The sequence below is a fragment of the Lytechinus pictus genome, chromosome 16, assembly GCF_037042905.1.
Source record: "Lytechinus pictus isolate F3 Inbred chromosome 16, Lp3.0, whole genome shotgun sequence".
In the NCBI taxonomy this organism is placed as follows: Eukaryota; Metazoa; Echinodermata; class Echinoidea; order Temnopleuroida; family Toxopneustidae; genus Lytechinus; species Lytechinus pictus.
The window spans coordinates 1,979,293-1,997,057 of record NC_087260.1 but is presented as its reverse complement, the minus strand read 5'-3'; the positions used below and the strand labels follow the sequence as shown (position 1 = coordinate 1,997,057).

Genomic DNA, 17,765 nt, shown 5'->3' with positions numbered 1-17,765 from the left:
GGTAATATGATATAAGAAGAGTAAAATAATCAGCAAAATTATATAAAATTATATAGATATAAACACTGTAACACAAATGTATATACACTATATACAAAATTAAATATTGACTTTAGAATAATCAATACAACCGTGGATAAGTATGAAGTTCACAAAATGTTTGATTGAATCAATAAGAATTCAGAAGAAATTTTTTGATGAGTAATTTAAATCGGTTCAGATTAGCTGCCTCTTTTATTACTCTGTCCAGAGAATTCCAGAGTTTTGGTCCTGTGAAAAATACAGTTTTGCTAGAAAATATTGTTCTACTTTTAAGTAAGTGATAGTCATTTAATTGCCTCGTATTACATGAATGTAAAGTATTGTTTCTCAAAAATTTCTTTTGTAGGACATTAGGTACACTATTTCTATCTAACTGATACATGAATTGGAATAGTTGCAAGCGGTACAGGTCATTGATTCTAAGGATACGTTTCTGACGAAACAATTCATCCGTATGAGCTCTAAAGGACATATTGCATATTATTCTCAGTACTTTTTTCTGAATTAGCAAGACTTTATTGAGTCTCGTTTGAGAGGCATTACTACAACAAGGTTGTTATTTATCGTTAAAAAGGGTCCGATACAATCAAAGTTAGAAAATATGATATAATAATTATCGCCAGGTCAAAATACATCCCCAAAATTTTATCTAAACCATTTATGCTTGATGAACAATCCAAATAATCGGAAAATATCAATTTTAATTAACTTTATCTCTACGAAGGCATTCGATTTCTGAAAAACTAACATAATTATGTTTATACAACAGCTTTCAGAAAAGTACACACTTGGTCATTTAAAAGGTATTTCGATTATAATTTTCTTTTACAATCATAAACAATAAATTTTCAATACATGTTTGAACAAATAATCTCAGACAAGACTTTATTGCGACATGGCTTACAAAGACCCAGAAACAATTTTCGTTCCTTTGGTTTTCCCCATGAATTGTTAGTTGGGATTTGTCTTTTTTTTAAGAACCAGACGATAGCAAGAACTTTTTTTTCTAATTGTAACTTACAATCCAATGAGTAGTGATATATGGGTGTAAAATAGAATAAACAAGGTTGATAGGTTAATCATATGTGAACCAGAAAGATATATAAAGAACGTTGTCATGACCACCAGATGGAGGGATCACCTTAAAAAAAGTGTATATCAGTGGTATTCACTGCTTGCCATTCATACAACACAGGGTTGTGTGTTTTCGTTAAGCGATTTTTTAGAAATTAGCCACTTTACGGCTAAAATTGGTATTCTAGGTTGGAAAATGGGCTCATGGTGTAGAACAATAAGAAAACAGTGTAAATTGTTTATTCGATTTGCTATTATACAAAATTTTGATAAAATTGAGTACTGCTGACAAGAGAGATTGAACGCACTGCGTCCTCTCTGTACGATCCCGGACAACCCGAAGCGCCAAATTCAGGGATCGTCTCAACAAAGCGGTGGTTCCCTTCGTTTTGCATGAAGTCGACATATAACATTTCTAATGCTATTTAGTAGTGTAATGATTTGTAAATAACTAATAATATGCTTTTTTAAGATTAAGTCCTTGATTAATAAACAAACTTGACATTGTTTATTTAATTATTTAATGATTTAGTAACTAATTAGTTGAATAAGTTATTATCCAGAAATTTGAACGATAAAATGTCACGATCGTAGTAACTCCTTTTTACACTTATCAAAGTTTGTGAATGAAAATTCTTAATATCTTTACAGTTTCTTTTCATGTCACTAAAAGGGTGTAATGTTTAATTGCAAAATTGTTCATATCTAGAGTGTTTTATTGTGTTTATTCTAGCAACACATAAGCCCTGTAATAAAATGCATTATGATTTCCAATGGAGCTGCTTGTCTTGTCTCATTTTCTTTCATTATTTATAAGTAGAAAAGCGTTCGCAATATTGATAATGTTGTACATTTATTATATTTTTTCTTATTTTGATAGGGACTAAGATAAATTACCTTTTATTTTGACACAATAGACATGACTGTGCAAGGCATTATCGAGCTTAGAGTATCTCATTTGCACGTCAAATAGGGGGATTTATTTATGAATCATCAAGTATACAAGATTATAGCCCTACACGCCATATTACAAGAAATCAGATGCATGTGATGCAATAGCAGTTTTAAAGGGAATTTAATTTTGCTTGTCTAAATTCATCAGGTAGTAGATATCACGATCTCGACGCATGCTAAACAACAATAAATATTGGATTTCACCTAAACAAAAAAATATAACAATGAACTAGGAAAATTACTGGTGGTGATGACGATATGTTTTCGCGCCTTTGAATACTGGGGAATTTTCACCTCTAAATCAGCTTTGAGACAAATAAGTATTTCGTAATTCTGGATATTGTTTGCTCGTGTTTGCTTTGCGGGTGTGTACATGGACTTTTATTTTTTTTATTGTTTCACCAATGTGTTCTTATACCAAAGATGTTGCAAAACAAGAATTTGGTTTTCCCCACCAAGATTATATACCCTCGATATAAGCATGATATATTCTTAAAACGTCTCATTTCTGAGCTACCCTTCTAACAAGGTGAATAGCCTACAACAAGGTTCTTCACATTTTTAATTTTTACGCATACCGTGTAAGTCGGCTATCTATAGTAGACAGTCTTTCGGACTCGTTTCTGACATATTCACGAGACGGCTGGAATAAATCTACGAAAAACACGGTTCTGGGGTTACCTTCTGTCAATGCTTGCCTTATTTGGTCATGGAATTTATGCTGATTTTACAATAGTTTGATACCATGCATATTCAATATTTAATTTCATGTTTTAATCAATTCATGCACCCTTTGTTTGACCTCAAAGAAAACACGCCCCTCGCTTGACAGCTTGTGTTCTACGTGAAAAGATACGACGGCCTAGCCTGCCGCGGAAATACCCCGCGATAGTCGAGTACAAGCTGATGGTTTGGGTGGTTTTATTCACATTTTGGAGCCCGTTGAAAACGCCTGAGCAGAAGAAACAACATATCACCATTAATGCAGATATACTAATCGAGACTACAGATAAAGTGTGATTGTGAAACAAAAATAAACTTTATCTTATTGTATTGTATCATCCATGAAGGATTGACTTGGACAGCGCGACGTGTCATTCAGTCAGTGCGATAACACCACCACCACTACAACGCACATTGATGCGGATGATCAAGGCATCCATTCCGTTGACGATTCGCTACCCTCGCACGGCTCACAAAAAGAGTGTTCCAAACTGAACAATCTGATACACCCATCGTCTGTTTCAAGGTAAGAAATTACAATTTTTGTATCATTGACAATTTTAATATTGTATAAAAGATTGCATTCTGTTACCCACGTTAAATAGTAAGTATTCTCATCGGCTAACTCTGAGTCATGAATGCTGAACATAGTGATATTGATATAATATTCTAGGTATATTTATTCAAATATGAGGAGGAAAGTCTGGGGCCATTTCACAATGCTGTCCGTGAGTTAAGAGGGACTTTAAGAACGACTGATGATATTTTATTGTGGTAAATGATATTCACCATTAAATGTACATTGGCGATTATTTAGCGCAAAAGATAGATTCACCAGTCGTTCTTAAAGTCGTTCTTAAAGTCGCTCTTAACTTACGAAAAGCTTTATCAAACGGCCCCCTGCTGTATTTAGAAGATATTATGTTGTAGAGCCTGGCTTTGTTATTACTAATAATAACAGGGCAGATATGACAATTGCCAAGATAAACATGAGCCTAATCATGATATCGGAAATCCGTATAATGACAAAATTCATTTTCGATGAAAGATATATATTCTACATTGTGTATATGCAAAGAGGTAGCTAGCCACGACCATAATATTTAAGACTCTTCAACATTTATAATTTTATGATAATTAATGGAGTCTCAGTCATCAGATTATGTCTTATTATAAAGCCTTTGGAATTCATTGTAAAAAAAGATGTCATATCATATGCTTGTTCGTGACTCTTATCTGTGTAGTGTTTAGATTATACTATAGAGTATGTCGAACCGGTTATGAGTACCCGGCCTAACATTTGTTGACTTGTTGGTAATACCAAATTTATAACTTGATTTGAGCCTCGAATGTCGATTTTGTAAAATAGTCATCATTTACTCTTCTGCAGGCTATATCTCCCTGTTTAAAAATCTTACAAATACTGCATTCCCGATGTGTATCCAACAAGCAATGTGTTTGACAATCATTTCTGTTTCCTTCAGCAAATATTGTTGACGTGATGTGTTGGAGTCCATAATTCTGTTATTATTTATATTTCGTAAAAATCAACCGTATGACAGACTGGTCTATTTGAAACGAGTTAAATTGTTTGAATATGATCATTTTGAAAATGATTATTCAAGCTTATTACATGGTTGATTTCGTAAAAATCAACCGTATGACAGACTGCAGGGGCGGATCCAGCTTTCGCCAATAGGGGGGGGGGCGAAAAATATTTTCATCAACATTTTTCTCGACTAGCCGCTATAATCTGATTTTTGTTGGTTTTCGGGGGGTAGTCCTAACTAAATACTGAAGTTTTTAGGAATATTAGTTTTCATTGTTATAAACAAGATAAGGTATCTCATGTCCTTAGACCTGAAGATTCTTAGGAGTTTCTATTATATAGTAACGTGAGAAGTGACTCAATTAGGACTGTTTTTTAGTGATTAATAAAGAGGATACAAGTATTACCAATTAAATAATGAGAGTGCGAAGCGCGAGATCAATATTATGACCTGTAAACTGGACAGTCTAAGCGCGTTTTTATGCGAGCGCGAAGCACGAGCTTAATTTTATGATATACTGACATGATAAAGGAGCATTTTGACAAATTTTGGTAAAAATTTCCAAAGAGGATAGGTAACTCACAAATCAAACAATGCGAGCGCGCAGCGCGAACTAAACATTTTGATATAGAAACAATTTGTGTAAATCAAACAAAATAATGAAAGCCGTTAATGTGCGAGCTAAAATATTGTGTGCAAATTGATTTCAGAACTGGATATATAAGTGCCATTTAATCCTCTTGAATGGGATTCATTACACAGGCAATGCGAGCGTGAAGCGCGAGCGAAAATTTGTATATAAAGTCTATTTTCCAATTCTTCCCCTCACCTTTTTTTTGGTTTCCTTTCGGGTTCGGGCCGGCCGTTACGAGGCTGTAAATTACACATCATGGGTATGATACCTCTTTCTTACTTTTCTTTCTGTTTTTTCATAGTTTCTATCAAGTTAAAGAGTAAATAGATAATATATTTATACACGTGTGCGATTTATGTGCACATAGATCAAGTTTGAAATGTAAGTTTAAAATTTATAGAAAATAGAAAATGTCTGTAATTTATGGAAGTAGGATCAATTTAGAACGAAGAAAGAGAAGATTTTAACTTTGAATTTAAATTATGCACTTTCGTAATATATCTGAAATCCTGCGTTAAGATGATATTATGTTTTGAAAAGTTTCATTGATAAGCTACCATTCAGACTAAATCGAATCCATTTGGAAACTTGGGATGCTTGGCTTGCTTAAGCTGCCGATCAATAGAAACCGTTGATGAACTTTTCACCCTGTATTACCCCACTGGGAGGGTTGCTTAGTTACCTCCTATTATGGATTTTTCGCTCCCACGAGGCAAGACGGATTCAAGACCATGAAAAATGTCATGTCATAATTCCCTCAATGAACAACCAAGAAGTCATTGTCGAACATTATTGAATCAAAATGGCAGTTTCGTCCTAGACTCTGGAAAAATGACATATTTGCAATATTTCGTCAGCTCCGAATCTTAGGACGAAAATGCTCTATCAAGTAGCCATTTTTCAGCAAGGACCTTCCAGCTGCTCATTGTCTGTTGACGGGCAACTTGGTACATTTACTGTGCTCTTGAATACGTCGTGCGATGAGGAACGAAAACTCACTATTGATGCCTTTAAAAAACGATAGTGATTCGTACAGGGACACCCCAACACAATTTAATCTTTGCATGCCTATGCAACTTATTCACATTTCTTACCATCAACTCTTAACCAATCATTCTACTCTTAATGAGCTATATAACAAATATCCATTGCAGATAAATAAAGCGGGATAACAACATTCGTTAACATGGCAACGGAAACTGATGACAGATCGACACCCCAACAGCAGCAGGCCAGCTCGACACCCACGCCAGGGCCATCGCCAGGGAACGACCCGGAACTTTGGGCAGCTCAGACGATGACATTTCCTACGGCCAACGAAGTCAAAAGAAAGAGACCTAAGAAAGGTACACTTCTAAATAGAAAAAAATAATAATTTCGTAATGTACGTTTCTGGGGGAAGGAGTGGTAAAGGGGGGGGGGTGCCATAGCTGTTGAAAACGATGGGAGCTTTAGGTCCTGTGAGTCATTTTAAAAGGAAAAATTCAGATTAATATGTAAAAATGGAAAATAAGGAGAAGAACTGACATGTTTGACAAAAATGTGAACATTTTTACAGGGTCCCAACAAGTTAAAGGCAAGGCATTATGACTAGACACCTTGGCTCAATTCTTTAATTGTACAACCTGCCTTGGATTCTTTTAACCCCATTCCCCAAAGAGATAGACTGCTGGAAGACCACTAAAAGATGGAACTTGTTTGATTTTTCAATTGTTTCAAGCCTTCCAGGTCTATCTCGACTTTAACTGATCTTCCAGATGTTTTAGTGCCTTCCAAAACCTTTTAAAGGTTCAAAACCGTCTTTCGGTGGTCTGTCAGGAAAACTGTCTTTAAGTGGTCTTTCAGCAATCTCTCAGTGAAGTTTCAAAGGTCTTAGTCTCGACACGACAGTCTCTCGTATATTTCTGTTCTGGACATAGTGAAAGAATGCTGAGAGATCGTTGAAAGACCTGTGAAAAAACATGATTGGAGATCACCAGGTGTTGATAAAAGATCTCTGAAATATTGTCGAAAGACATGTGAAATGTTGCTTGAAGGACTTCTGTAAGTTCAGGAAGATAACTAATATCGGTCATTCTTTCAGAGAGGAAAATTGGTCATGCACTGAGTATTCTTTCAGCTGTTTTTGGAAGTCTTTCAGAGAAATTGATTGATCTTTCGAAGATGTTTGGTAGTATGTCAGATGATCTTTCATTGATCTCTCGATTGTCCAATTATGTTCTCAGTAAACTTTGAAGTGGCCCTAATGTACGAGATGGATCTTGCTGCTTTAGTTGTTTTGGGCTTTTCAGTGGTCTGTGGAAGGTTTAGCAAGCCATTTCACAGCGACAGAATATTTCACTAGTCTGTGAAACTACTGAAAGACATTGCCACTATTCAGTCTGAAAGTGTACTTTAAAGAGTTTTCTAATCATGGTGGTAGAAAAATAATCTCATGTTCGAAGATTACATTTACAACCCTCACAACACTGATCAATATATTACCCGTTAGTGTCACGGTATTATGGTCCTTTAAAGGTAAGATGAAGGGTACCAAGAAAAACTCAACGATAGAATTTGTAGGTTTCATCAGGGTTTTTTCACACCCAGTTTCAGTCACATATAACCCCCTCTGCTAACCTTTTTTTCGAGTGGATGTTATGTTACATAATAGGTGTCTAGCTGCAATCTTTGCTGTGAGCACATCCATAATGACTTAAAGGCACAATGTTTGGCATGAGATCGATGTTCTTCGTCTTGATACCGCAATCGTCAGAAGAGCAGTGCAAGACCGCTCGTCTTGCGCAGCGTCGACATGGAGGTGGATACGTCGAAGATGTTGGTGCGAAAGGTAGGGACGAATGGTGTGCTCACTACAGAATGCAGCTAGACATGCAAATGACCTCTTAATAACAGTAAACTCAGAAAAAGCTACCAAGGGGGTATAATTTATTTAAACTTAGCGTTCAGGAAAAGCCTGATAAAACCCCAAAACTTACAGAAAAGACAATGATGCTGCTACATGGCACTGGTAAGCGGGGGTGCTGGAGTGTTGCATGTGTTATTCTCCTTAGGCAGCTCCCACTGGAATTCTGATAAAAAAATGTAACCAAGGGCGTAAATCCAAGCGGTGAACCTATTGTTGAGGGGATGATATACTGTTTCATCCACCCCTTCCTCTTGAATAGCATGGCGTCACGGATTTACGCCTATAAATGTAACCAAAATGACGTACACTTTTTTGGTGAAAGTCCTCCCCCCCCCCTTTTTTTTTTGCTTGTCAAATTTCTCATGACCAAAATGACCTTTATTTTGTAGTAAAAACCATTTGTTTTTCTTCAAATTTTAAGCAGCACCTCCAGCAATCAAAGTGCCAAGTCAAATCTGATGAGTTAGTTCGTATCATAGCATAAAAATCGCAAGAAAAAAAATACTCTCTAAACTTTTACTCCCTTGTAGAATCCTCACACTCGGATTGATGGAGACTGCTTTCTCTTGAAGTTCACCTTTACTCTTGAAGGAACGAGTCATCGATGAGCGTTACTATGGTTACAACAGACTAAAAGTAGCATTCTTCAGAAACAACTCTTTTCGCAGCTGATCTTTTTCGATGTCCCGTGCGTATATATATATATTCCATGTTCGTCTCGGTCTAAAAAACTTCTAAACTATTGTGAAATATGCGTTTTCCTTTTCATTGTACAATGATTGAGCTGCTTTGAGCAGTCTTCTGTATGTCATGAAGCTTTGTTGAAAACATCGCCGAAGTTGTATATTTTTCGTTATCAAAGTAATCTGAAATAGATTTTAAATAAATCTTGTGGGTTTGGCGGGGCATTCACTTTGTTAATAATGTTGCAGATTAGTGAGTTGCAATTCAATTTGCTCTCAGCGTATCAAAACATATAATCAAAAGCTTCATAGGAAAGCTAATTTTTCGATCAAATTGAGTAAGCTATACATTCCACGGAAGATGCTATTCAAATTAAGTGGCTAAAGTAGGCACAGTTTTACTATTGAATGGAACGTGTTCTGGGTTGCTTAAGTAAGACCCTCAATCACTTTATTTTCCGTCAGCGTAGTTGAAGTGTGATCTTGAATTTTTGAACTTTTGTTAAGAACTAAATTTTCAATATTCTCTTTGTATGTTACAATTATTAAAGGAATTCAAATGAAAGAAAATGTATTGATTTTGTATGCAATATAACGAAATTAGATTTGGGGAGGCAAAAAATCAAATAATAATGCCACTTTCTTGAAACAGTAAGGAAATTTCGGGAGTAATTTCTTTAGCTCGGGAACGGGTTCCAATAGTTCTTAAAAGTCATACGTTACCTTACAAACACCTGTACTAAACAGGTCCCGAGGCAACACTCAATCCTCTAACCGTACTAGCCACTAGGCACAGGCGTACGCGAATATATACAGAACGATTAGAGAAGAAAAATATTCCGTGATGGAAAGCTTGACAGAGTGTCGGCCTATCGCCAATATTGTTTCGAATAAGCAGAATGTTGATTTACGGATAAAAGTCATCTGAAAATAGTGAGAGGCAACGATGTTTTAAATATAGCTGCATACCTGATCAGGTCTGATAGTAATCGAAAGTAGTCGAAAAACTTTTACAAAGTTTGGGAAGACCGAATATGCAAGAGGGTCAGATATCAACACCATTGATAGGATGTAGATTCACTCAAATTGGAGTGATCCGATGAACTCGCTCCCATATTAATGCTTTCTGAAAATAATTAAAAAAAAACCTCTAGATTCATTCTTTAACATAATCACACTTGAAAAAAGATGTTATAATTTTTCCTACAGTGAAGAATTCGATAGATATAAATAAATGAAGTACAAATCAAATTTTAGGTCCCCTCTTTTTACAATTCATTCTCAAGTAATGTTTTATCTATGACATTTATTTTTGTAAATCTATTTGTGCAATTGTATATTCCTGCACAAGAGCTATTGTAAAAATGTGAAAAATAAATATTTCGATCTATGAATTCAGACTTAAATTCTTTTTAATTATTTTGATGTCGTCTGCCATCACCTATCATCAGGAGTTAACAATTTTCAGATATTTTCCAGTTCTCGCTAAACACTTGCTGGCAAGAGAAGATATTCTTATGAACCGCCGTGTATGAGTTTCAATCATATTCATTCAGTTGACCAAAGAGAACCCCCACCTTTGGTCAGCTTTCGACGGAACGCTGAAATTTTGACAAAGTTCGGTTTTCTTTGGCTTCGGATGAGGCTATACATGGGCAACTCACTAAACGGGTGCACTTAATTGGTTGGATGTAACAGATAAGAATATATTCTTTGTGAATCAAGAATATTGGGTAAATTGAGACTCTTAAATTGTAGGACTTCCGCTTTATTTTATTTTCGCTTACCCCGTTGCGGTACGCTTCGTCAGACGGCAGCGGCAAATGCTGTTCGGCTGAGATGAGATTATGGCACTTGCAGAACTACTCTAGCGGCTGTAACACCCGACTCTTTAACACAAAGGTTTTTAATCAATCGCTAAATGGTAATGACCAATCAAGATCATCGTTTCATCCGCAAATTGTTCAAAATGTCGATCAGAGATGTTCTTTCATGTTTGCAATTCATCGCAAACCTTATACATTATGGAACCCTGAACGTTCTAGGCAGCGTTTGCCGATCCACTTTGTGACGCACATGTCACCAGCATTTTTCTCCTTTAATCCTAGTTCTTCATGGCAGGAGTGTAGTTAGAGTCGGCCTCGAGGCCATATCTTGCCGTCCTTGGTCTTGGCCTCTGGCCGAGTCACGTGTAGAGATTCTATTGGAGAAGGTTTTTTTTCCAGTGACCTCGTGTCCCGGAAGAATATCAGAGTCAAGTTCAATTTTAGGTGCGCAGACATGGAACCCCTTCATACGCTGCTGATAAGTTCAGGAGCGTATATTAGGGTTCGGGCAGACACCTTTGAAACCACTGTTGGTGATCCACTCCTTCAACGATTGAATATTAGACTTTCTATCTGCTAGTGCCAAAACTCATCACGGGCCATTCAGTAGGGACCTGGGAACGAATTGGTCTGAAAAACTGACGAGCTTTGGCTCACAAGTGAAGGATATTTGAGTAAAATCTAGGGTGCTACGTGTGTAGTATAACTCCATACACAGACAAATCTTCTGGCACCTCCGCTTCCCGAAGCCACGTCTTTCAGAGCAATCTGAAGCATACCTACCAGGCAAAGGTATCCAGAGGTCATTCAACTTTTATGTATTGTGTAACGAAGAATAGATATCTCTTAAATAATTATCATAATATTATTAGGGTAACTGAACCACAGCTAGGCCTATCTTGTTCTGATGTACGTGGAAGTGACAACTTGGTTCGAGCGGCGCCCTTGGTCGAGTCTTACAGAATGCTATTGATGATACTGGTCGGTCATAAGAAGAAAAAAGAAAATCCCGTCGTAAAAACAGTTGTTCGGTCAGTTTTCACCTATTCATAAATCCATCATTTTTTCTACAGGAATTATAAACAATATCTTTTGATTTGCAAAACAAAGAGGAGCACGGTGAATTGTCAAGACAACGATTATGAATAGATCTTGTATACTTCATGCATAAGAGATGTTGGCGATGCTGGCTTTCCATAGTTGTGGTTGATCGGATCAATCACAGCTGTTTGTGGGCCTGCACCCACGTCTATATCAGTTTACAAGTCTGCAAAAACCAAAACATATAAAACTTAAAGTCAGTTTAGATCTGTGATGCTCGGCAAAAGGAAATGTCAGACACTAAGGATCTATTGTTTCGTATCACATTCATAGTTTGATAATTTAAACGCACCCACACACAAGCTTTCACAGATTCGAGATAGATTACGATCATTTTTAAGTACAGACCACATGATGGTTTTTGGTCTACCGGCAGATGGTCTCGTTCTCAGTTCGTCTAACACCATTATGGTCTACTATCAATTTGGTCCAATTGCCATTCGATCCTCTCGAACCAACTACCATTTAGTCTAATGCCCGGATGACGTCATTTCCACTTCGTTTGCCTATATTTAGCACTTTGTCAAACTAACCAGCTCCTCTAATTATATACACAAAATTGTATTGAAGTGAATTTCATGCCAACTGGTAAAACAGAAAATCGGAATAAATGGGGTAAATGGCAAAAGCAGATCATATGGATAGTAAACGAAGAGATTGTAGACGACCTGGGATCAGATCACGTGGGAGGATACCAAATGGACAGTATAAAGAGTGGCAATTTACCTCTAAGACACCACGTTATAATTAGGATTATCATTAGAGTATGTTAAACGAGACCAAATTATGGTAATTCCGTGTAGACTGATCCCCCTTCTCTCTCCATGAGTCTCTCCCCTGTCTAAAATTACATCTATCTGTCTGTCTATATATCTATCCATCCATCTATCTGTCTATCTGTCTGTATATCCTTCCATCTAACTATCTACACGTCTATCTATATATCTGCCTAACTATCCATTTATCTGTCTATCTTCCTGTTTATCCATATATCTGTCTATCCATCAATCTATCTATCCACCCATCTATCTATCTGTTTATCTAATCTGTCTGTCTATCTATGTATCTGTCTATCTATCTGTCTATGTGTCTGTCCGTCTATCAATATATTGATATGTCTTTTTCTTCCCCTTCCCCTTCTCATTCTCAGTCATTCACGTTTTCCCCCTCTCTCTAATATCTCAGTGTCTACGTTTCCCCATTCTTCTCTTCCTCTCTCAGCGCCTTACCCATCTCTATCTTACATCGTCATTTCCCTTTCTAACTTTCAATTTTACGGAATAAAAAAAAATCTCTCTCACCCCCCCCCCCCCCTTCATTCTCTCTCTCTCTTCACATACTTGCTCTCCCCGCATACATTCGTAATTCCGAAGCTTCGTTATTCTGAAGGTTCGGATATTCCGAAGGTTCGTTATTCCGAAGGTTCGTAATTCCGAGGGTTCGTTAGTCCGAAAACAAAGTGAGGTTCGTAATTCCGAAGGTTCGTTAATCCGAAAACGAAATGAGGTTCGTAATTCCGAAGGTTCGTCAGTCCGAAAACGTAATGATTAACGAACCTTATTTCGTTTTCGGACTAACGAACCTTCAGAACAACGAACCCTATTTCGTTTTCGGATTAACGAACCTTCGGAACAACGAACCTTATTTTGTTTTCGGACTAACAAACCTTCGGAACATCGAACCTTATTTCGTTTTCGGATTATCGAACCTTCGGAATAACGAACCTTCGGAATGACGCTACAAATGTTCGGATTAACGAACATCGGGGTACAGGCAATTTACGTGTTTCGGAATTACGAACCTTCGGAATTACGAAGTGTAACCGCTCTCCCTCCCCATTCTCTCCCTCTCTTCATATACAAACACACTTCATCTCCCAAGAGTAAAAACTTAGAGGCCAAGTCCACTCAAGAAATTTTTTTGATTTGTTTAATAGAGACAAATTAAACTTGCATAATGCTGAAAATATCATCAAAATCGGATGTAAAATTAGAAAGTTAATAAGTTATGACATTTTAAAGTTCCGCTTATTTTCCACAAAACATTTATATGCACAACTCAGTGACATGCAAATGAGACAGTCGATGATGTCCCTCACTATTTCTTCTGTATGTTATTGTTTGAATTATACAATATTTCATTTTTTAAAGATTTCACAATGAGGGCCAACATGACTGAACATATTAGAATAATGCTAATTCCAGGTGTTCAGGAAGGCATTAATCTTTGTTTCACTTGACAATGAGGAGAAAATTAGAATGATTCACATTTCATATAATTCAATTAATTAAAAAAAATAGTGAGTTGATGACGTCATCAGTCTCCTCATTTGCATACCGACCAGGATATGCATACAACAGTTTTGTGACATTACGAAAAACTTTAAAATGTCGTAACTTTCTTATTTTAAATGTGATTTTGATGAAATTTTCTGAGTGTTTTATCTTTTTATTCAAATCAACTTTTTTTGTTGGGGTGGACTTGTCCTTTAAGTGAACATGAAGAGTTTCTCTCACACCCTTCCCTTCCCCTACCCCCCCCCTCTTTATCTCTTTTTCTCACACACACACACACACACCCTCTTCCTCCCCCCCCCCCCCCCCTCACACCTCGTCTTCTGACTTTCCAAATTTGGGCGAATTAGACTGCGCTGTAATTCATTCTCTTTTCTCTCATAAGTGGATTAACTAGCGTAGGCTCGGGTTACTCGGGTATGATTTTGAATGCTTTTGCACATTTGGGGGGCATTTTGCATAGCTAATAGCTATCTAAATAAAGATGCTCGTAAGTAAATCATAATTTGGTAGGAAACCCAACCCTCACACTAAAGTATAGTGGAACATCAGATGCCATGCATTCTTGATGACACATTAAAACTCCATTCGGGGTCTCCGTGCGTCAATACATGTAATGTGGCAGTCGTCATCCCTGGGGGTGAATGGAAATCCCTTCATATTAACTCTCAAATATGCTACAGTTACACCGATGAAACTGACTCCAGTCCGCCTGAGGATTGTTTTATTTTTTTTAATCATGATTTATTTCTTTTTCATCATAATACAATGTATAACAATGTATGAAATCAATAACATACTCGATTCACGGTTCATACATAATCATTTGACTTGGCTATTCCATAATGAAGTAAACATAGAGTCAATTAATCAATTCACATTTCTTTTGTTATTCATATTCACAAAATGAAAGTAATAGAGAACAGAATCTTCTAGAAATAATCTGTGAATAGAATTACTTTTAAAAACACACGCAAATCCACTTATAATATAGCTATGTCTCAAGTTTAATATGATTTTTTTTTCTCATTCACTGCAATATCATTAAATAAAAGCTATTTGAGAAAGTTATATTTAAAAAAAGGAAGAATCACAACCGACCCATAAACGATGGATAAGAAGAAGAGACAAGGAGATAAAGGATAGAAAATAAAAAAAGCAAAAAAACAAAACAGAAACCCCCAAAATAATTTTTCATTTTCAATTATTGTTTCTGCAACTTTTTCAAATACAAAATACGAAAAAAAAATACATAGTACATATTTAACAACCAATATAAACATGAATGTGTTTACTACGACAAAAATAATTCTAGAAGATTGTAGGGGTGGCACTATAAGCATAGCTTGACTGTGTTGCTATACCCCGGCGTAATAACGTAATAGCTTTGATAGGTCTGGAGCCGGTTCCGTTGGTGTAACATGACCCAGCCATCTGGTTCTGTGACAATGATTGACCCTGACGTCATTTCCCCCAAAGACTTGAAAGACAAAGGGTTAAGGCTACTGCTGCAGTATAGGTCCATGGGTATATAGAGAATTACACTGCAAATACATATGTGTTATACCGAGCGAGAAAAAGAACCTTTACATGAAATTACCATTGGTAATATCATAAATACAAAACATAATCCTAAAATGATCCTAAAAGGGCATTTTCTCCCAAATAATTTGAATTTGATACCACATTTTCGCGGCATATATTTACGCTTTGGTAAATCAAGAGGAATGCAATTGATGCGATGTAAAACTTGATGTGTGCCAATTGAAAGAAAGGCATACAGTATTAAACTGCATTGAATGTATACAGATGTCCATGCCATCAACCTACAAGTTAGAGTCGCAGTAAAAACATCTTACTGCAAAATACGCTATTAATGATATTGGCATGAAATACTATGCTAAAAAAGTATTCAGTATATAAATCATATCATTTTAAAAAGTGTATTTCGTAATACTCTTTACTGCAACTATGATTATTATGACTTGATGAGCATCTGGATTCTTTCATTCCAGTAGATTCCAGGAGAAAGATGTAGTTTAAAAGTATTATTAAACAAGGCGCGTTCAAAATATCAAACAACCAAGTTTAATTGTTAACATTTAATCTTCAATTGAAAAAAAAATAAACATGGTTGGTTAAGACTAAAAAAATTAATCTGTTAAAGAACTACAGTTAAGTTGATATAGTAAACAGCAATGTATATACATAAATTCTAACAACATTTTTGCTGTGCAGGGAAGAATATACATTTAACAAAATTAGTTTATTAGCATTATAATAGATAATGAAATCACTGAAGAAAATTCCACAGTAAATCTTAATTGGAATTAGTTATACAGATGCATAAAATATAAATAACATAAATTCAAAGCCTACAACAAAAAGTTCGGCCTATCTCAACTTAGCAATCAAGATCACACCGAAGAGTTTGGTTGCAAAAGGGGTTAGATCCACTTTAAACCATTCCGAGAAAAATCTTTTTTTTTTATTCTCCCATATTGCAATATTCTTATGAGAAACTTAACTACCCTATCATGTGATGATGAAGTTAGGTATTAACAAAAATTAACTGTCCTCAATTTGTTTATATATACATATATTTCAAATCATCATTGTGGATCTGACCCCCTTTTGCAAGCAATCTGAAATTAATCCAATCCCTATTGATTAAAAGAGTGATTATTCTTTGCCACTTTTATTCACGTTTGAATGTGAATTCAACATTTTCTTTGGAATCATCAGAGCGACTAAAAATCTATAGGTTTTGAGACAAAAACAAAATTTATGAAAAAAATGGATCTAACCCCTTTTGACAAATGAGCTTTTCAGACGAGTTGGTTGCAAAAGGGTTTAGATCCACTCCGAGAAAATCATTTATTTTTTATTCTCCCATAATGCAATATTCTATACGAAACTAAATTTTCATGATACCCTGCCATGTGAACATAAAATTGGATATAAAAGAAATTTACCTGTCTTCATATTTTGGAAATATTCTTTTCCAAAAAAATCTTTGAGGATCCAGCCCCTTTTGCAACCAAACTGAAATAGATCTAACGTACCCCTTTTGAAGAAAAAAACCCAGTGATTTTTTGCCATTTTTGTTCACTCTTTAATGGGAAATTCAAATTGTCTTTGGTGTCATCTTATAAAGCTACTAAAAGTCTACATTGACACACACACACAAAAAAAAATCAAATTTGATGAAAAATGGATCTAACCCCTTTTGCAACTGAGATCTTCATAGCGACTCATAGGCAGTGATATGCACTGTACAGTACAAAGCATCGTTGTATTATTATTATTTACAAAATCCAAGCAACAATGAGGAAATTATTATTTCACATGAGACATAATTAATAAATTTATTTTGAGGTTCCTTATATTTTAAGATTGCAAGCATGACTTTTGAGTATCTTTATATGGATAATTAATAATTAAACGGAGATAAGAATAACACAGTTATCCGAAGACTGAAATGAAAAGTGAAACATTTATCTGGAAAACATGAAAGGGTTGGTGATCAACTAAATACTGCTAAATAAAATAGATTGATATATTTTCGGAAATAGATTGAAATTCAGATTTCTCTATAATATATACATTTATATTTCACTTTGATAAGGTTTATTTCATTAGTGGAAATAGGCCGTATATGTTTGCATTACAAATAAATCGTTGGTTGTACTTTTCATTTTCATTATTCCGATTATTAATATCATTTCGATTATTATTATTAGCATTTTATATTATTATTATCAATTAATATAGACTATAAAAACGCTGTAAAAATAGCGCATTGTGTAAACCTGTCACCAGGTGTGTAGTTAAGCAATACCAATTAATGATAAACCATTCTGTTTGATTCTACACTGGTGTTGTTTCAACACTTCTCTGCATGTTTTCCGATATAGATATACCAGACTGGTGTTAAATTAACACCGGCGTTTTTGCAGTGTAAACATTTGTTTAA

General features: G+C 35.6%; 1 long non-coding RNA gene across 1 annotated transcript; it reads left to right on the top strand.

Moving 5' to 3' along the window:
• The first annotated feature begins 2,574 nt into the window (after positions 1-2,574).
• LOC129279197 (uncharacterized) lies at positions 2,575-9,962 on the top strand. The gene is made up of 3 exons (XR_010296086.1): positions 2,575-3,319; positions 6,132-6,323; positions 8,416-9,962. It is a non-coding gene; the product is annotated as an uncharacterized LOC129279197 (long non-coding RNA).
• Positions 9,963-17,765: the final 7,803 nt, after the last annotated feature.